The 21861-nt window shown below is 42.3% G+C and overlaps 1 pseudogene; it reads left to right on the top strand.

Annotated features, from left to right (window-relative positions):
* The window catches only part of LOC122145497, a 643912-nt pseudogene that overhangs the window by 108355 nt on the left and 513696 nt on the right, over nt 1-21861 (top strand).

Raw genomic sequence — 21861 nt, 5'->3', positions numbered from 1 at the left:
GAGATTAAGATTTATAAAGTTGTAAATATGCATATTTTTCTTACACAAACGCATTCATCACGTTCCTTCAGAAGGTCTTTATTAGCCCCCTGAGCCATGGGACGTCTTTTATAATGGATGGGTGCAATTTTTTTGGACTTCAATTTTGGCCTACCATCCACTCCCATTATAAAGCATGGATTAGCCTGGACATTATGTAATATTACTCCGATTGTATCCGTCTGAAAGAAGAAAACATATACACCTAGGATGGCTTGAGGGTGAGTAAATCATGGGCTCATTTTCATTTTTGGGTGAAATAACCCTTTAAGATATCGTTGGACCCAAAAGTGATGCACAGTGACAGCTTTGACAGCAATGCTGCACAATATTGAGATGTTGAGATGCGAGACAATCAAGCAGACGGGTTTAAGGGTAGTAGAGATGTTTTACTGAGGATTACAGATATGTGCAAAAAACATCTGCATCTTTCTTCCCTCGTCTGTTTTTGCTCATTCACTACTCCCATTAAACAGTTTTTTAATGCTTAAAAAGTGTTAACAGAAGGCTTTAAATTTCATTAAAGTTACACACAGAGACATGCATGAAGAAGTGCAGAATATACCTTCAAGAAATGATGTAAAGTTATTTTTAACATTATGTTCAATTAGGTGAGTGATGAGAGACTCATTCTTATCAGATGCCCATAAAGACAGAGGTACATTTTCTTTTCATTTAAGATGAACTTGTATGCTGTTCTTCAGAATATAATTAGAGATTGTAAGGTAGCTTTTCAAAACACAACAAGCAATCGATGTTTGAAGCAAATGTATAAATCTATTGTGTTCATGTCACAGCTGTGCTTCATTATAGACTTTACTCTCAAAACAGTGTTGGTCATGTTTACAACACACATGAAGACCTGCTTAAAAACCGCTGACTGCACATTAACCTTATACATTATATTTACTTATTTAGGCTTCACGATTTACTCACTGATTTTTTATTTTTTATTTTTTTGCACTTGAAAAAACAAAGAAAGACAGTAAGCAGAAAGTAAACAAATGATTAGCAAAATATTGTAAAGATCTGTGAGGCTCTATATTTTTAAATATCACATAAGGACAACATGAGCGAGCACTGCTGCGAGTGGGTAAACACTTCTGTGTGTGTGTGTGTGTGTGTGTGTGTGCGGAATGCAGGAGAATAAAATGATTCACAGGACTCCTGCAAAATAGAAATATTTAAACATAAAATATCTAAAACAAATAAATTGTTATTCATCTATTGCACAAAAGCAACATGAACTAACATAAAATATAAACAATTAACAGGCGCAAGTGTATGCAGAGTGTCTATTTAGGCTATAACACGTGTTTGCAGCGTTGAGCAGTGCAGTGCTGAAATTTGCATGCTCACGTTTCCTCTCATTATAACACACGAATTGTAGACATTATGAAATATTAATTATGCATATATTTATTGTGTTATAACAGAGATTTGTGAGATTGCGATGAATTGAGATGTCTTTTAGAGATTATAAATGCAGCGCTCTTTGCTGGCATTCTGCCAAACCATGCACGCAGCAGCCACTTGCTTTAGTTACAAATAACAGTGTTCTGTGAATGTTGATGCTTTAATAACAAATATTTATCAGGAGTGTGTATGCTGGGATTTCATAAATTTCATAGAGAAAAAAAGTAATGTAACTAATTACTAATTACTTTTGAAATAAAGTAATCAGAACAGTAACATGATGACTTTTTAAAGGAGTAATCAGTAATCATTACATTTTCAGAGTAACTTGAGAAACACTATTTATCTCTACACTTCTTTCATAATGTACAGGGAAGCCGTGTTCACACCCTAACACAATGTCACAAGTGGACAACTTCCCTCTATATTTACAGTTTGGGTATGTCTGCCCACTTTTTAATTTACACGTGACCACAGGAAATGGCTGGCCACTCTGAAACAGTCTATAGTTCTTTCCTCCGCCACAAACTGCTTTAATAACATCTTGAGCCGCTTGTATGAAGAGTAAGGGTTGGACAGGTTTGCAGTTACCCGCAGTGTCATTTATTTTCCTGTCCTCTTATTACATCGGTACACAATCTCCACATTCACATAAGGACCCCGATGAATGATTTAGAGGAAGTTTTTTTGATACCGACGCATTATATGTGCTGGTTGAGCATGAGTGTAGGGACGACACACACAAGAGCAGCAGCAGAATCACTGTAGACCTGATGGATCTCCATCACCTGCTGAACAAAACACACATCAAAACACCTTCTGTGCTGACATTTGACTTACTAGGTGTGAAGTTTCGTACCTTGTTTGTTCTGGGTAAAGGAAATATTTTGTTCTTGCCTGAAGTTCTTTAGGAGTAATCAACAGGCACTGCAATGAACCAAGCTAGAAAAACCCCTGATGAAACTTTCTCCAGAGCGCAAGGTTAGACTTCACTGTTGTCCTTCAGTACCGCTGGAGTATTTATTGCAAACGAATGCTTTAACTTTAAACATGGCAAACATGCGCCCTTGGGTCAATTCAGCTGGTTGACGGGAATTCCATCACCTTTATTTGTTATTTGCAAATATTTAAAACAGAAAACATTACTGATGTTTAAAGTCTGGTTTACCACACTTGAGCTCCTTCAGCTAGATTTTAAATGATCTAAAATATCCACACGGTTGGTTTGATTGTTTTACTCTAAGTCAGTGGTTGTCAGATCAAGTATCACATATAATCAAACTGATGTGTACATTTGAGTAAGATAAACTTTTTATCTGATAAGAAAAAATGCACGTAAACTAAGATGGACACACATTTACCGTATAAATCCTCCCTCCGCATTTGCGCAAGTTTGTAAAAAGTCATATGGACTTTGCGCTATGATACGGGATACCTGACTAGGCAGCAGAGTAGAGCCCTGCCGCGGGACTGTTTCCTTAAACCCGCTTCCGTGAATGTATGACCAGGCCCGCCTGCTCCCGCAACCTATGTGTTGCCCGCATTCCATTGTTCACTCCTGCCAGCATCCGCAATGTTTGTGTCCACTCCTGCCCTGCGCCCGCTGGACTTTATCTCAGCGCTTGTGAAAAATGTACACAAATAGGTACTCAGACTAAATATCGTTCAGTTAACATCCAGAATAACAACATTTTAAACATGATTGCATTAATAAATAATCCTGAAGTAACACGATGCTAAACCATAAGCACCACACATGACAAACACATTGGTAAAACATTTTTTATTAGCATTATAAAACATTAACCCTTAAAACAAAACCGCAACTAGCAGTGTGACGACCCTGAGTCTTCTTCAGATCCCATTGGATGGAGTGTGGCAGTTCCTGATTGGTCTTCTGTTAATTGCTAATTATATCCCATTATAAGTGTGTGTTACCGGTGACTAAGACAGGCCACTCTATGGGATTGTTTTCTCTGGAGTGGCTCCTGGGTTTTCAACATGTAAGAGCCTTGTGATTATGCTAACCTTTGTTCCCCTTTGCATTTCTTATATCATGTAGTTAAAGTTTTGTTGTGAGATTTATTTTCCTTGTTTTTCGTTATTACCCTAGACTTATGTTTATTATTGTCACTGATTGCTGTTGTATTTAGTTTAATACAATAAAAGTATTTGCATTGATATCCTTTGTTGTTTGATCCCTCTTTTTATGTTTGTGGTTTTAAAACGAGTTGGTCGTAACATAAAAATTGGGCGCGTCGTCCGGATTGCTACATATATAAGTAAATGTATAGTGTTTTTTGTGTGTTCACCTTTTGTGTAATGAGTAGACTTCAGGTAGTTAGAGTGCTCTCAGCTGGATTTATAATCCCTCCATCGAGGCACTGTTTGTTATTTTTAGTTCGTTATTTTTCCTTTCTTATTTTTGAAGGTTATTCTGGACGGAGGTTTTAAATCTCTGTTTGGGGGTACGCTACGGGCTTTTGGTTTGAAATTCCAATTGTCTTCGAGTTTAGCGTTTAAACGCCGCCCCGAGTCCGGTACCCCTTTGAAGATTAGGTAGGTTTAGTTAGTTTTGTTTTGTATTGTTAGGAACTGAAGTCTCTAATTTTTCAAAAGGTGACACTTTGTTGTTTTTCGCGAATCTGTGTTTGCGATGCCTACCGATTAGAAGGTAATTCGACAAATGACTGGTAAGTCTTCATTTATCTTGTAACGGTGAGGTTTTCTATTTGGAGCGTGCTTGCTGTAGTGATCCCTGGCGAAGTGGCTGATGGGATTTGTAGTTTTAACGCTCTGGTTGCACATGTGTTCGCGTTGTTTGTTTCTGCTCTGTTCTCTTTTAACCGTTATGTCGTCGTCATCAGTAATCGAGGATTTCTTTTTGCATTTCCTTTGGAAACGGCTTATTGGAGAGGTGCACAAAGGAAGAACTTCTGCAGATTGACAAACAATTTGATGTGGATGTAACAAGCAGTGATAAGAAGCTCAAGGAAACGCCTGATGAACTGTTGTGAAGAGCGCACTTTCAGAGCGAGGTGTTTTTAGAGTTAATAGCTCAAGTTATTAACCCTGAGGAGTCTGTATCTTCCCCTCTTTTTTGATGTCGATCAAAATGCAAAGTTTAGCGAGATGTCTTTACAAGAGAAACATTTGTGTGTATGATGCAGAAAACACTTCGTGCTGAACGCTGTGTTTGTGCTTTAAAAGAGCATGAGTTAGAGAATAGACTTTGAAATAAAGAATTGCAACACTTAGTTACGAAAAATTTAGTTACAATTTGAAAGTGGAAAGAGTTTCAGTATAGCGGAAAACTTGATTTGGAGCCGAGTGTTAAAACCGCATCAAACTCCTGTTCAAGTGTCCTCTGAACCTGTGTTCACAACGCCTGTGTTTGCTGATTATAAAAAACATTAGACTTGTGCTTGCTGTTTTTGGAGAAGGAAGTAGAGAAGTATTTCCAGCATTTTGAACGTGTCCAGCAGAGTCAATTGAAAGGCCAAAAGAATTTTTGGACATTATTATTGCAATGTGTGTGTTGGTAGGTAGAGCACAGGAGGTATAATCTTCCGCGCCGACTACTGAGCAACAGTGCTGATTATGAGATCGTAAGTCTTGCTATATTGCATGCTTATGAATTGGTACCACTGAGGCATATCGCCAGAATTTAGGAATTATTTGAAGGTTGAGAAGTGCAACTTATCTCTTGAGTTTTTTTTTCCAGAGAAAAGAAAATCTGTTTTGATAGTTGGTGTTCCTTCTGTAAAAAATTACCACTAAGGACAGCTTAGGGAGCTCATATCTTTTAGAAGATTTAAAAGTTGGTTGTCACGGAAACGCACACAGACAGTTAGATCCAAATGACACAGTGTTTATTAAAGAAGGTAATCCAAAAGCATAAACTTCCAAGGGAGGGGGCAGAGTCCAGGCAGGGGTCAAAACGACAAACTACAAATACAAACAGTCCAAAAACACGAACACACGAACATCCACTAGGGAACCAGCGAAAAAGCAGGGTTACACTGCAACAAGGACTCCCCCCGTAACACATGGACAGAAAGCAACACAGGGTATTATAGACAGGTGATACAATACTAACGGGTGAATTGGGGCTGAGTGCAATGATTAATAACCAGGACAGCTGAGTGCACTGAGCAGTGAGAAACAGACAAAGGGACTATGGGGGGGGAAAAAAAAAAAACAAAAATGCATGTTCTAAAGTGGGTTGACGATAAGGGGACGTGAGACCTCTAGTGGCCACCCATGGAAGACACAGAACAGACACCGTGACACTACCCCCCCTCTAAGGGCAGCTTCCAGATCTCCTCAGAACAAAATAAACACAAAAACAAACGAGACACAGGAGGGGAGGTGGGACTGGTGGAGGCAGAACAGGGGGCAGGGATGGCGGGCCAGGCCCGTGTAGGGTAACTGGGACCTGCAGCAGCGATGTCTCCCCTGGTAGCCCCGTGACTCGGTCAGATCAGGGCCACGTGTCGGACCCGAAAGTTCAGGGGACCACGAGGGACAGGCCAGTTCAGGTGTCCACGGTGGACCCGAAATTTCAGGGGACCACGAGGGTCCAGGCAGTTTAGGTGGCCACGGTGAGATCAGTCCATTGATCGTTGTGCAGACGGAACAGGGAGGATTTCGCCATTTCGAGTGGCCCGAACGACACCTGCCAATCGGAAGGGAGCCAGTAAGGACGCAGTGCTGTGGCGTATGGCCAGGTCACGGCATTGGGAACGGCATCGGGAAACGGCCTCAGACAAGCGCCACCGCCTCGGGAACGGCCTGGACCACGGGTATCCTCCTCCGGCGAACCATCTCGGGCCCCGCATCGGCCCTCCGGAAACAGCATCGGGCACCGCCTCGGGAATGGCCTCAGGAACCGGCCATCTGACAAGGAGCGACCGCCCTCGGGAACGACCCCATCGGCATCGGGCACCGCCGCGGTAACGGTTCTCAGGAACGGCCTCAGGAACGGCATTGGACAAGGGCACCAGCCTCGGGGAACGGCCTCGGGTCACGACCTCGGGCTCCGCCTCGTGTTTGAACAGGCCTCGGGCTCGACCTCGGACAAGGACACCGCCTCGGGAACGGCCTCATGGGCTCGGGCCTCGTCATCGGGCACCGCCCTCGGGACGGCCACATCGTGCATCGGGCACCAAAAACTCGCCTCTGGCTGTAAACGGCCTCGGCCATCGGGACACCGCCTCGGGAACGGCCCTCGGGAACGGCCTATGGCACCGCATCGGGCACCGCCTCGTGCATCGGGCACCGCCTCAGCCTCTTCCATTGCAATCGGGACAACCGATCTCTGGCATCCCTCTGGAACTCTGGCAAAACCGCATCGGGCACCGCCTCGGTCATCGGGCATTGCACTCGGGGACCGCCTCGGCATCGGGCACTGCCTCGGGAACGGCCTCGGCATCGGGCACCGCCTCGGGAACGGCCTCGTGGAACGGACCTCTGGCACCTGTCTCGGGCACCGCCTCGGCATCGGGCATTGCATCGGGGACCGCCTCGGGCACCGCCTCGGGCACTGCCCTGGCATCCGGGCACCGCCTCGGCATCGGCACCGCCTCGGGCATCGTGGGCCACCGCCCTCGGGCACGCCGCCTTGGCATCGGGGGACCGCCTCGGGCACCGCCCTGGCATCGGGCAACCGCCTCGGCATCGGGCCACCGTGCCTCACGCATCGGGCACCGCCTCGGGCACTGCCTCGGCCTCGTGCATTGCATCGGGAACCGCTTCTGCCTCGGCCCACCGCCTCGGCCTCTGGCATTGCATCGGGAACCTGCATCTGCCCTCGGCCACCATTTATTTGTGATGACCATGTTAACACTTGTTCTTTGTCTCCACTTTATAGTGTGACTCAAGAGTGAATTAATCAAAGCCCAGAACGCGGATGAAAACCCTTACAAGATTTGTTTCTCCTTAGCTGCTGGTAGAGGAGGAAATAAAAAAAACATGTCTTCCTTCTACTTTTCTTCAAGAATGGATTGCTTTGTAGACAGCAGCCTATAAGTTTCTGAAAGTTCACTTGATCCTAGGATCCAAATTGTAGTTCCTCTTACTTTTCGTCAAGCCATCCTACAGTTATCACACCAGGGCCTTGCTGGTCATATGGGGTACGGAAGACACCACTATGATGGAATTATGAGGAATTTTATTGGCCTAGAATTAAGAGAGATGTGGTTAACTATATACGATCTTGCCACTTTGTCAAATGACTGTGAAAACCAAACCAAAAGGTTCCAGTGGCTCCCTTACAGCCCATTGCTGTACTTGCCACTCCCTTTGAACATTTGACCATAGATTGTGTTGGTCCTTTACCACGATCTAAGACTTGGGCCATGCTTACTTGCTTACCGTAATGGGTCAGTCTACACGTTATCCTGCAGCTTATTTTCGCTGAGAATCAATTACAACTAAATCAATTTTAAAGGCTTTAACGAGTTTCATGTCTGTTTTTTGGTATTCCAAAAACGATTCAGTCTGATCAGGGTTCCAATTTTATGTCCCGACAATTCTCAAAAGTAATGCAGCAACTCAAGGTTAACCACAATATCTCAAGTGCTTACACCCCCAGAGTCAAGGAGGGTTGGAAGGTTCCATCAGACTCTTAAGTCACATTTGAGATCGTATTGTGTTTGAACTTGATTGTGACTGCGGAGGATGGACTTCCTTGGATGCTGTTAGCTATTCGTGAGGTTGTGCATGAGAGCACCGTTTTAAGTCCTAATGAGATTGGTTATTCGGACACACTGTCAGAGGCCCTAATTGCTGTTTTAGTTTAGAAGCCGATGATGGAAAACATCTGATCCACCTGAGATATGTCTTGGACTCCGTGAGTAGTTTTTGTTATCGACTCTACGAGCCAGAGCTATGGCTCTACGAAAATTAGGTAAGTATCAGGAAAAAATGAAAGAGGTTGTTTGATCGTAAGGTTCAGCAAGAAGTTTCCAAGTAGACGATCAAGCTGCTTGCTTTGTTACCTGTTTTAAGTAGTCCATTCCCAGCTAGGTTTACTGGACCTTATACAATAGCAAAGTGTTATCTTAATAACAACTATCTTTTAAACATGCCTGATCGTCGGAAGAAAGTACAGGTTTGTCATGTTAATTTATTGAAACCTTACATGGACTCCTGTATCGTCTCTGCCTGTTAATCTTGTGACTACTGACATCATAGATCTAGGTGTTCCAGAAACATCTGTAGAGATGGCTGATGTTCTGGAAGAGAAGAATGGTCCTTCTCGAGGTGTAGTAGAAGGGCACCTTTAATAACTCTGAGGTTCTTGCCGATTTAGCTTATCATCTGTCTCATTTGTGTAAACCAGAGAAGACCGATTTAATTAAGTTTGGTGAATTCATTCCCCTCTATCTTTTCTGATGTTCCCACCCACAAACTCATGTCCATTGAGCATAACATTGATGTTGGTATGGCTCAACCTATAAAACAAACATCCATATAGAGTAAACCCTGTAAAAAAGGAAGTTGCTTCAGAAGAGGTGAATTATTTACTTGCTTATAATTTAACAGAACCCAGTTTTAGTTCATGGAGCTCTCCCTGCATTTTAGTGCGTAAACCTGATAATTCTTATTGGTTTTGTTGTACTGATTACAGGAAAAACTTAACACTCTGACAAGGCCTGATTGTTTTCCCTCTACCCAGAATTGACGACTGTGTAGATCGTGTAAGTTCTGCACGGTTTGTCAGTAAATTCGACCTCCTGAAAGGTTATTGGCAAGTGCCTTTAACCTCCCATGCTAAAGAACTATCTGCTTTTATTACCCCTGATAGTTTTCTTCAGTATACAGTTATGCCTTTTGGAGTTCGAAATGCTCCCGCTACTTTTCAGCATCTAGTAAATCGAGTGTTGTCTGGGTTGGCAGGATGTGAAGCTTATTTTGGACGATGGTTGTTCTGTATAGTTCTTCTTGGTCTGAACACCTTGCACAAATTAGAGAAATTTTTGAGCGTTTGGCTAAAGCAAAACTTGACTGTAAATCTTGCCAAATGCGTATTTGGCAAGGCTACAGTGACGTACTTGGGTAAGGTGGTTGGAGGAGGGTGTGTAAAACCGATAAATGCCAAAGTTGAAGCTGTCTGTAGTTTTCCCACTCCCACTACTCGACGTGAATTATGACGGTTTCTTGGGATGGTGGGCTACTATAGAGGGTTTTGCCAGAACTTTGCGGATGTAGTTGCACCTTTAACAGATTTATTGAGCCCGAAGAGACCTTTTGAATGGTCACAACAATGTCAATGTGCTTTTGATAACGCAAAGTCTCTTTTGGCCAATGCTCCTGTGTTGGTGGCAGCTAATTCTGAAAGACCTTTCTTACTTGCAGTTGATGCTAGTGCTTATGGCGCTGGCGCTGTTCTTTTGCAAGAGGACGCTAAGGGAATCGAACATCCAGTCAGTTATTTTTCAAAAAATTTATCCGTCATCAGAAAGTGTATTCTACCCGTGAAAGAAAAAGCCCTGGTCTTAGCCCTTCAACAATTTTGAAGTCTATTTAAGTTTAAATCTGTGGTCCTATCGTTGTTTATACCGAACGACCACAATCCACTAACTTTCTTCGGATCGAACATGCGTGGCAAGAATCAAAGAATTATTGAGGTGGAGCCTTATTTTACAGCCTGTCCACCTACAGATTAAACACATTCGCGGCAAAGACAACCTAGTTGCTGATGCTCTTTTGTGGCTGTAAGAGATCTCTCCGGGAGTGTCGAGCAGCTTTCTCTTCTCTCTCTTTGTGGTTTGTTTTTTTTTTTTTTTTCATCTTCTCGTCTAGTTTTCCGTCTATGATGTCCTATGGCCCAGGATCTGAGAGTGAAATGAAGTGGGACTTATGGAGATGAGTATTGTAAAATTTATTGTAAACAACGTTATTATATTTAAATGGTTGTTTTTGTATTTTTTATTTATTTTTTTATTTTTTTTGTCGGTTCTTTTAGATAACCTCCTTTTGGAGTGGGAGATCACCATTGGATGGAGTGTGGGCAGTTCCTGATTGGTCTTATGTTAATTGCTAATTAGTTACCATATATAAGTGTGTTACCTGTTGACTAAGACAGGCACTTTTATGGGATTGTCTTCTCTGGAGTGGCTCTGGGTTTCAACATGTAAGAGCTTGTTTGATTATGCTAACTTTTGTTCCCCTTTGCATTTCTTATATCATGTAGGTTAAAGTTTTGTGTGTGAGATTTATTTTCCTTGTTTTTCGTTATTACCCTAGACTTATGTTTATTATTATCACTGATTGCCCGTTGTATATAGTTTAATACAATAAAAGTATTTGCATTGATATCCTTTGTTGTTTGATCCCCTCTTATGTTTGCGGCTTTAAAACGAGCTGGGGTGTATTCCAGAAAGCAGCGTTAACTTACCGTGAACTAAACCCTGAACTCTCAGTTGATTAACCCCAAACCTTGCTTACTCGAGGTATGTGGTTCCAAAAAAAGCGTCCGGGAGTAAAGTTCATTCAACTCAGAGTATGTTCCTGATTAAGACTCAAGACAATTCTCAACAGAGCGATGAATCGATGAGTCACTATAGAAACGGACGCTAAGAACAAAGCACGCCAAGCTGTTTCTTTCTTCGTCTTTTGTTCATTAGTTGTTTACCAATGCTTGGTGCATATCGGCACCTAATTGAATGGCTGTGCAATCATTTTTTATTTTTTTTCCATTTAATCTTTAATCCTTGAGAATGTGAATTATATTGTGTTTTCGTTTTATTGCTAATTATATATTAAGTCATATCAGATATGTATTTTGATTTAGAATTTAGACATTATAGAAAATGCCGATCCATGTGTGAGATAATATAAAATGTAATAAATATATATAAGTTAAACATCCACCTTGTCATAGTGTGTTATAAATTTATGCAGATAAACTCTTATATATGCCAATAAAAGAAATAATCATTATTAGAATAATATATTCACCTTATTTATTCAACTTATATTAGCGCTTCCTCATTAACATATCAAATAGGCTATATTACATATTGTAATATTATATAATGTTGTGCTCTATCTGTCACACCCACTGAAGGTTCGCTGAATGTGAACTAACCTGGAACATAAACCTGCTCCGGAGCAGGTTAAAGTTCAAGAGAGTGTGTTGCTATGACTACTAACATACCCTGAAAGTTACCTCCGTTTTTGGGAAACGAAAGTTGAGGTTATCGCTTATTCCCTCTTAAACATAACACGGGTATGTCACACATAACCTGCTTTCCTGGAATACCCCCTGGCCGTAACAGCGGGCACCTCAGTTTTAAAACGCAGGCTAGCCCTAATGCATACATGGCACCCAAACGATTAACTAGGAAACTAACTTTACCATTAAATAAACACAGGAGAACTTTGAAAAATACCGCTAAATATTAATTTTAACAAACATAAATACAAAACGAAATAAACCAAACAAAATAGAATGCTTTTATATAAAATCTCACAGATTTTCACATCACATTTACAATCGCTTGCTTAAACAGGCTATTGCAAAAATAAAATAAAAACAATAATACTACAATATATATATAAAACGTAGAGTCTAGTCGTAAGATTACTTAAACAAATGATTTTGATCACTGGGCCTTATTGCTTTTGCTTACTCCATATTACTATGAGGAAACAGTATATTGCTGATCTGACTGCGGTCCCGACTTGTGTGTCTTTCTTCCAAGATCCGCCCATACACACAGAATGCCCTCTCTGACGGCGCACTAGATGCGGCAATGCCTCAAAAATAAAACGTGCCGGAATTTTGAGAGGACAGCCGAAATCGCGATCTTTCCATTTTTTTCAGTGACAAATGAGAAATTGTTTCCAGATGTCCATGATTTGCCTTGCCTTGCTTTGCTTTTGTTCAAGTAACAGCAGCTTTTTCAATTTTCTTCTCAACTTCTTGTGTTGACTCCATTTCTACTAAACACCACCTACCGTTCCACGCGAGTCTCCCGCGACAAATGTTCTGACCGCCAGACAAAAGGTAAAACCGCCGCGTATGCTGGACCCGATATTTAAGTCTAAGGCAAACGCCTGAATTAATGTCCTAAATCCATAACAGCAGGCAGCATTCGGCCAAGCTGCGGCCTATATAGAGCAAAGATCGCAAAGGCCCACTCCCGAAACTCCGCCTCGCTCCATTTGCCCCTTGCGCGTCCGCACACCAAGACAGGCTGTCCCTTAGGCACTGGGTTCGCATAGTGGCAGCTTCCAAACGAGCCTGGGCCGTGCGGCCCCGATAGTCACCCGTAACAAAGCACCACTGGCTTACGCTTCGACTCAACCTTTTACCGCGGGCTCTTCCGGCCACAGCGTCGTATGCAGCCGGGCCGGCAACAAGCTCCTATGCTATAGCGGCACAGGCCGTGTTGCCACATAAATTGCTAAAAAGGCGTCGTAAACGATGTCGTGACACAAGGATCTTGATGTTATTTCATATTTATTGATGTCGCAACGGCGTAGAGAAAAAACAAAAGCTTTCTATGATTTTCTTTATTTTTCGCTAGCATTTTTTCCTGTATTTTAAATTACACTCCACTCCAGATACATGGATGGAAAAGATTGATTTGCGAGGAAATAAAACCAACTGTGTACCTAAATGATTAACAATATAGGCGCATAAGGTTTATCAACAAGTAAACAATCAAAACAACCCAACAAGTGCAACTAGTGATCAAGTGGAACTAGCAACCTAATTCACATGTGACCGTGAGTATTTCTAGGCCCTTACTCTCTCCAAGTTTCTAGCAAACGTGCCACATTGGCTAGCTTTGCAGTACTTGCTTTTGTGGGTGGTTTAAGAGCGGATAATGCTTGTGGGGAAAGTCGTGGGCCTATTGGTTAGGAGTTTTTGACTCCTAACCCTAAGTTTGTGGTGGTTTCGAGTCTCGGGACCCACGGCAACACCACGACTGAGGTGCCCGTGAGCAAGGCACCGTAAACACCAACTGCTCCACGGGCGCAGCACGATAAATGGCTTGCCCACTGCTCCGGTGGTGTGTTCACGGGGTGTGTGTGGTTCACTTGCTGGGTGTGCGGACACCTTTGGATGGGCTTAACTGCGAGCAAGGAATTCGCAGTATGGGTCAAGTCCCTTTGTCCTTTCTTTGAACTTCTAATAATTTGAACTAGGGTAGTCCTAAAGAAATTTGGCAACAACGAAGGGGTTCAGTTTTCCCACACCAAGCCACAGAAGGTAGCTATTAAGCAGTAGAGGAGTGTGTGCCCAATTATTTTCAATGGACAGTAGCTAAACGACCCCCCTGAAAAAATCGCTAAATGAATACGACTAGATGAAGAAATCCACCAAATAAAATAAGCATATTATGACGTTTAAGTGCGTCGTATTGTTATTTGCCTCCCTGTTGTGTTTTTTTCCCATACTGAATTTTAATGCAGCCCAATTATCAAATAATTAAAAGCGTTTTATTAAAGTATGTTACTGTTCTTCTGTTGTGTCAGAAAACGTAATGAATATTATAAGGACTGATGAACGCGGTTAAGACGACATAAACCCAGCTCTCAAAGATATTAAGGTCTGCACTAAACATCCTATGCAAGACATTGTGTAATGAAAGCGGAATCCCTATATGATTAAGACAAGGGTTGTGCTGTGATTTTGGCTAAACTTGCATAGTAAAAAAAAAAAGTTAAAAAGCCACAGAAGATCTTTTTTTTTTTTAACTGAAAGTGATGCTTCCGCCTCATGCGCGGATCTGCTGAACAGAACAGATTCACAGAGAGAGGCCGTGGTGCGCATGGGAAAGAGAGACCTCGCGCTCGCGCGGCAGAGTACCAAAGAGTGAAGAAGCGACTAAATAGGTTTATGTCCAAAAAGGTCGCTAGGGTGGGGTCTGGAAAAGGTTCACTAAACTCTAGCGACAAAGTCACGAAGTTGGCAACACTGAGCAGGAGGCTGCCTCCCCTGACAATCGCGGCCCCGGCTCATCTCCCTCACAGCTCTCTACTTTCATTTTTAAATGCACAATTTCTCTTTGTATTAGCAATATCACTGCCTCGTTCCACCAAATGCGGGTTCCTTGGAGAAAACCTCAATGGTTCACAACATCCGGCACTAATCCTAGCAAGTGCGACATGGACCCCTCATCTAAGGCCTGCACTAACGATTATATGTGGAACAGAGTGTTCCATGGCTTATTCTGTTGAGTAACATCAGATCAATAATAATTTCTATTGAATGGTGTAAAAAAAAAAAAAAACAAACAAAGACTAATCAAACAAATAGCCTTTGTTTAAAAGTACAATAGCATTTAAAATTGCTTTAATATTATAGCAATGAGGCAATGCGTGAGTGGTATTAATGAAAGTATGAAAAGGCAATTAAACGATACTGTTACATGAAACACAAACTTAACATAAGGCGTTTTAAACAATATAATGTTAAATGCACATTATATCAAAATCCTTTCAAAGGGCACCCAACGATCGCGACAACGTTTTCTTTCTTACAGGTCACTGTGCAATCTAATCCTCATTTGGACGAAACTGTTAATTCAAATGTACACCAATCTTGAATATTTGGACAAATCACTTTACGACTCGGTACCCGATGCTACCGCATTATAAACCCTTTGAACGGTGGACAGAAAATGTTGCCATTTTTTCATTACGTTCAGCTATTCACTGAAATAATCTGTTTAGCTTTCCCCCATATGGGGCATTGAATTAAAGACGGATTTTATGATCAGCCTTTCGAAGCCCCCTATCCGTTCGCATTAGCCCATTGGAGTGGGAATCTGCAAATTATGGGATAAGAAAAGAAACTCCTAAGCGATTCTGTCAGCTCCATATAATTTGCCATTTCCAAGCCATAATCACCTCGATTGCTTTTGATGAATTCTCTCTCCCACCGTAGAACAATGATCATGGCAATCAATAGGAGGGGAAGAAAGAAGAAGGAAAAAAAAAAAAAAAAAAAAGTCTTGGGTCTAGCACTTGCTGGCAAAAGTTGACACACCTCAGCTTTCAAAGCTATGCCCATGCATCAAGATGCATGGGCACTTATTTGGGTACACTGACACAGGAATCTATTTGTTGTCGGTTTAACCCTCTGAAGTCGTTGCCCGGTATTACGCCTGCTGTTGAGGCATTTTATCCTGATAACCCGGAAAGAAGTTAAATTACACTTTCAGTTTTGATAGCTAACAGATAAGAGCTACATCCATCAAATCTGTAAAGGGTACTCTTTTATTTTGTATCCACACATACCTAATAACAAACAAACTTGTGCACTTATAAAATAAAGAAAACAAACAAGGTGCGCTGTCTGCAGCCTTGGGGTCTGCGGTGCTCTTCATTCAGAAATGCGTCATTAAAAATGTAACTGTAACTCAGCAAATACTCAACACAGAGACATGAGAGAAGATATCTATCGAAAGCCTGACATGTCTTTAAAAGTAGCAAAGTTTTTGCTAACCAAAAACAAATTATTCTGTGATAAATAGAATCCATATGAAAACAACGCTAATGTCCGTCCTTTCACGGTCTCCCTTCTTCTTATCTAATGCGACCACGCCCCCCGCGCGCCGTAGCGTGCTACTGAGATTAGTACTCATTCCGACTGAAGCTTGCGGCTGGTAACCCGCCCTCATCAGAGCACACAAAGCAGTGAGGACTGTACTTCACGTTTTTTAAATTGTTACTGTTCGCTTCGCGCTGCGAGGGAAATAAGACATTAATTCACACTCAATATAGACCCGCTGAGAGGAATAATTACCTCAGAAAGAAGAAGAACGAAGCTGCCTTGGACCCAGCAGTCAGATGAACAAACATGAGTAAGTATTTTATGTATTCAATCTAATCGGTAATTAGTTTTCAAACTAAACCTGGTACCCCGTTTTATAGGTAGGACTTTTTCCAAACTATAATTACTGACTCTTAAATGTATAATTCAGGTGAAACATTCTTAAGCTTAATGTCCCATCCTTATCAATGTTTCACCATACAGGATGTTATAAAACTCATATTATAGAAGTAATTATATAGTAAAAGTTAATATGAGTGATAATGTTGCTAGATTAATGTCAGTAAGACTGATTAGACAAACCCTTTACTGTGATTAGGTATTCTCTGTCAGAATATAGCCTATATGTTTATAACTATATAGTATTGGTATCGGCCTTCTACAAAGCAATGCTTGTGTTTTCAAGAATGGAACCTAAGCTTCTGGTCATTAATATCTGCTCTGGGGTAAATATGTATGTCTTCTTATACCCAGTCCTTGGTGTTTGCAAAAAGCGTCGAGGTAAAAAAAAAAAAGTCTATCAAGTAAGATGTAACATATCACTGACCAATAAATTGTGCTATGTAGTAATTGTGTTATAATATTCATGTGATAGTTGACGCTAACTCGCATATGCCATTTTGAAACAAAAAGTGTCTTAGCCAATTTAAATCAAAATCTATTGTCTTTCTGTGATTGTGAAGTAAACAAATGAAGATGATTTTCACATTCGCATTTGACGACAAAAATTCCTAGGGCGCGTACGCAAGCTTTCCAGGTTTGAACAGTCTTGTGTAAGACAAGGACGTGTTCTAAGTGTGTTTTATGAACCGTATTTCCAGTGACTTTCGAAAAATTGTACGTTTTTTACTAACCACGCATAAAACATTGTTTTCTCAAAGAACACAATCATTGTACCTACATGCTATTTATGTATTATTGTAGCACAGTTGTTTACTGATTACAGTTGTTATTAGACTTTAGCCATGTATCCTATTTATAAGCAACTGAAAAAAAGCCTAATAAAGTCAGGGGATGTCAAGAAACTTCCAGGGCCCCCAAAACCCCCTAGACCTCAGAGGGTTATACTTCAAATGCCAAGCCGGACAAAGATTTTCTGACGTTATAATCAGAAGCATCTTCACTTGGAGTTTGCTAAACAACTACGCAAAGTAATCCTCATAGCATCCCCTTTAGACAACTCAAATTGCTCTGACTATTGAACTCCGTCAGATGCCGCGAGAGCCTCCCGGTCGAGCAAAACCTTGCCTTTTCTGTCCAACTACTGGCGGAGTTTACCGGTCTGATGCCGTGAGTAGTTGTAAACTTCCCGTCAGATGCCTGCAAGAGCTTTCACTGGTCGAGATGAATGTTTTTCTTTCAACTAACACGGCATGCTTACCCGTCCCGTGCATGCGTTATTTGAAACTCTCGTCCATAAGGCTGCAAAAGCCCTCCACGGTCCAAAGCATTCTTGGCCTTTCCGTCCGAACTTACGGCGTTTTACCCCTCCGGTGCCGCAATGCATTGAGAACTCACCCCGAATGACGGCGAGAGCCTCCAGGACTACCAACAATATTTACCTTTTCCTATTTTACGGCCAGCAAAGGCTATTACCCAATTCAGATGCCAGTCGGTGCTCCCCATCGTAGTCGGCAAGAGCCTCTCCAGCATAAACAACCAGTAAACATTCCCCTTTATGGTCGGCGAGGACTTACCCCATCTGGTGGCCAGTGAGTATTTGAAAGCTGCCACCGGATGCCGGCTTGGCGAGCCCCTGGCTAGACAACCTTAAACTATTCTATTCTACGGCCAGCGACGGCTACCTGTTCGATGCAGTGTGCTACCATCGGCAAGTCGGTGAGAGCCTCCAAGGGCTAGCAAGCCGTACCTTTTCTATTTTACGGCCAGCAAGGCGTTACGACGGTCACGATGACCTGTGCTCCATCGAACGTCGGCGGAGACGTACCCATCCGGTGCCAGAAGTATTGAGCTCCACCAGATGCGGAGCGCAGCCCGGCCCCCCCCCTGCCCCCCCGTCGCTAGACAACTTTACCTTTATATTCTACAGCCTCAGTCGCTTGGGGCTTACACGTTCGATGTGACAGTGTGCTCACATCGGGACGCCGGCAGCGAGCCCTCTCGGCTAGATAACCTTACCTTACAGGTGGTCGCTGTGGACAGGGGTTGTCGCTGAGGTGGACAATGGTTATTCCTGCTTCATGCTTGCCTTGCTGTTTTGTGATCGTAGCTCCGTGTAGCCTTGTTTTTTCTGTAGGGGAATGCTTTATCTTACTATCACTCTCTGTTTGTTTAAAGTTGCTAAAAATATAACGTAATCCCACAATTTCTGATATAACCTATCAATCTAATCTGCCATTAATGTGATTCATTCAATTTTATTTTAAAAGTGGCGGAGTGCAGTGCACTTGGCATAGCGTTAGCACACTCGTTCGCTTGTCATTCGCAGGTTTCCATTATGTGAGTGCTAATCGCTGTTTTCTTTTCTCAATCTACCTATCTCTCGCTATACTCTCTGTACTCTCAGTTTTTCACACGTTTCATCAAACAACTGGTCGGTAAGGAATCTTTCATCAAGCACACGCGGTGTAGAGTAATGGCTTCTCCTGCTATTGTTTATTTGCATGCTTGCCCACCTAGAGTAGTTTATCTCTCTTACTGTCAGGCGTACGAGGGATACACATGTGATTAAATGCAGGGAAATAGTTAGGTTTGACAGAAGAAACATTTCAGGAATTAGAGACACCCATCCAAACTTTATTGGAGGACAGTAAGAATTGTAAGGGGTCTAGATTACGGCTTTGGCTGCGTCTAGCTCAGGGGAGTCTGTGTACAGTTGTTCCCCCCCCCCGGTTCCAGTCACAGGCTAGCCCAATCGCAGCATGGCAAACTGGGGTGACAGTGGCGGCGGCATAGTCGCGGCCGTCAAAAACACCGCTCTTTCGTCTGTTCCGGATCAAAACATTAACACAAGGTTCCACCACTCAGTGGGATGCACCCAATGAGAAAACCTGATGAACGTGCTCTAGTTATTGCCGATTCTATTGTACCGAATGTGCATATAGAGACACCAGCCACCCATAGTCCAATGTTTACTGGGAGCACCAGAGCGACATGACATCTTGGCAAATTTAAAAGTGCTGCGCTAATGTCAAACGTAAATACAGTAAGATTGTATTCACGCCGGCCCGGCGGCTCAATGATGTTCGACTTCGCCAGTCGGAGCTCACTAAAAAAATAACATTAAAGAGGGGTATGTGAACTTGCAAGCACGATGTCAGACACTGTAATATGCTCTGGTCCCCTCCTGTTACCGTGGTGGGATGGAGATACATACGCAGATTGTCATCACTCAATGGCTGGGATGTCTAACTGGTGCCCGCAGACTAACACATAGGATTTCATATGACAATTGGACGAAGCTAGTTTGGGGCAGACCTGAACTGTTGGAAAAGGAGATGGTCTTCCTCGATCCTGTTCGGGTGATGCCGCTGTTCTCTCTGAAATATGGCACATAGTCTTTAGAGTTTGTACTTCACACCTGGGGCCCCGGTCTCCTGTGAAGCCGACAGACGGGCTAAACGACGTCTTGACTAGCCGCCCTCATGTCACAGCAATCAGTTAATTCTCAGCTCCATAGAGACTCGTTCACCTAGATATCACACTCTAGAGACTGTGTCTGTTCCCCGACCTAGAAAAAAAACGAAAAAATATCCCAAGCCAATTTCAGATTAACCCCCCCCCCCCTTCCTTGAGGTTCATACAAATTAAAAAACGGAGCAATACACGGTAAACCAATGCATAACGATTTGGCTTATTGCAATATTCAGGTTCCCTTTCTACGAAAGCACTTTTTGTGCAATGAATGTACGCTGATCATAACCAGATGGTTCTGTTGACAGACATCTGGCTAAACCTGATGATACATTATTTAAATGACTCACCACCAAGATTCTGTTATAAACAGGAGCCACACTCCAAAAGGTAAAGGGGGAGGGTGTTGCTTCAACTTATATAGACAATGTTTCTCAGAATTTCGTCAGAGGGTGGGCTTAAGTAAACTCGTAGAGATGGTGCTTCAGTTTAACAAGCCAGAGGAAACAAGTGTTAATGCTAAATCCCTGTTTGTTTGTCGAAATTCCTACCTAGATTTACATACTGGTCCACAGTTGTGGAAGTTGATGTTGATGGGTTGTTGAAATTAAGAGCCACGAGGCGATGATATCTCAGGCCGCGATCATTATTTAGTCTTGTTGGATGCAAACTTTCATATAGCTTAAACTGTTAAATTCTGACACCTTGTTACAAGTATGGTCGAACCATACTTTCTACCACAAAAGACTGCTTGTAATGGTAATGATTTCTGAATTCTATCCCAATTCCTATCATGACCGCATATTCCAAAACCTCAGCACAAACAAGCTGATTGATGTGAACAGGAAACTATGGAGTCTCTTCTTTTCTAGCAGTTTAAATAAGTTGTGCTCCCCCCTTTACGCTAGAGGACGAAAGGAAGGAAAACGTCTGACAGTTGGTAATAATGCGCGCACACTCGCACCCTAAAGAGGAGGCGAGCCCAGAAAATGGAGCAAAGCTGGAGGAAAACAAAACTAGAGGTATTTTAGTTTGATGCTTGGCAGAAAGTACCCTATCCTACAGAAAAGGATTAGAAAATGCTAGATCTGATTACTTTGTCCTTTCGAAGAAAAACAAAAACCCCGGTATTTATTCAATACAGTGGATCAATTAACGAAATATAAAGCAATCAACAAGTGTTGACACATTTCCCACAATCAACAGCCGTAATGATTTATGATACGTTACTTCTAAAATCTGATACTATTAGAGATGTTAACATTAGTAACCATGCAGCCGTCAAAGCTACAGATCAACATCAGACAGTGACTCGTATAGGCTACCCTGAGGAACAGTTCCACTCAATTTCTCACTATAGGAGGAGGAAGAATTGTATAAAACTTGTAAATCATCTAAACGCCAAGAGCAACATGTCGTTAGACCCTCTTCAGTCTAAGCTCTAACGAGGTGCTTCCAGAAGTCATGATCCTCTTCTGACTATTATTAATTCCTCTTTTGTAATCTCTGGATATGCCCCACAAACCTTTCAATACTGGCTGTTATTAAGCTCTCATCAACAAACCACAACTGGACCCCAAGAACTCGTTAATATGACCAGATCCGAATCTCCGTTTTTTGTCCACGATACTAGAAAGGTAGTTCTCATCACAAGTATATCCTTCCCTTCCGGCGTCGAGAGGACATAGAGAAAGGGCTTGAGATCTGTGCGTGGATGCTGCCCACGGAGGTTCATATCACGTGCACCTCAGTTCCCGTGTTATTGGGTATATGGATTTACTGTTTGTTCATGATGCATTGATGTGTACTAGAGGGACATGTCAGGTCTTGTATTTCAAGGTATTTTGTAGGTTGGTACAGAATAATCCGAACAGAGACTTTGAAGTCTCATATTTATTTTTGGTGCATATGTTTCTTGTTAATACATTTCTTGTATGTATACGTAACCTTCCCTCTTTTCTTGGTTGGTTCTGTGCGTTTGGGGAGGGGAGGTTCTGAGGATGGCATATCACCTG

The sequence above is a fragment of the Cyprinus carpio genome, chromosome A7, assembly GCF_018340385.1.
Source record: "Cyprinus carpio isolate SPL01 chromosome A7, ASM1834038v1, whole genome shotgun sequence".
Taxonomy (NCBI): domain Eukaryota; kingdom Metazoa; phylum Chordata; class Actinopteri; order Cypriniformes; family Cyprinidae; genus Cyprinus; species Cyprinus carpio.
The sequence above is the reverse complement of the archived record's forward strand: the minus strand, read 5'-3'. Positions and strand labels throughout refer to the sequence as shown.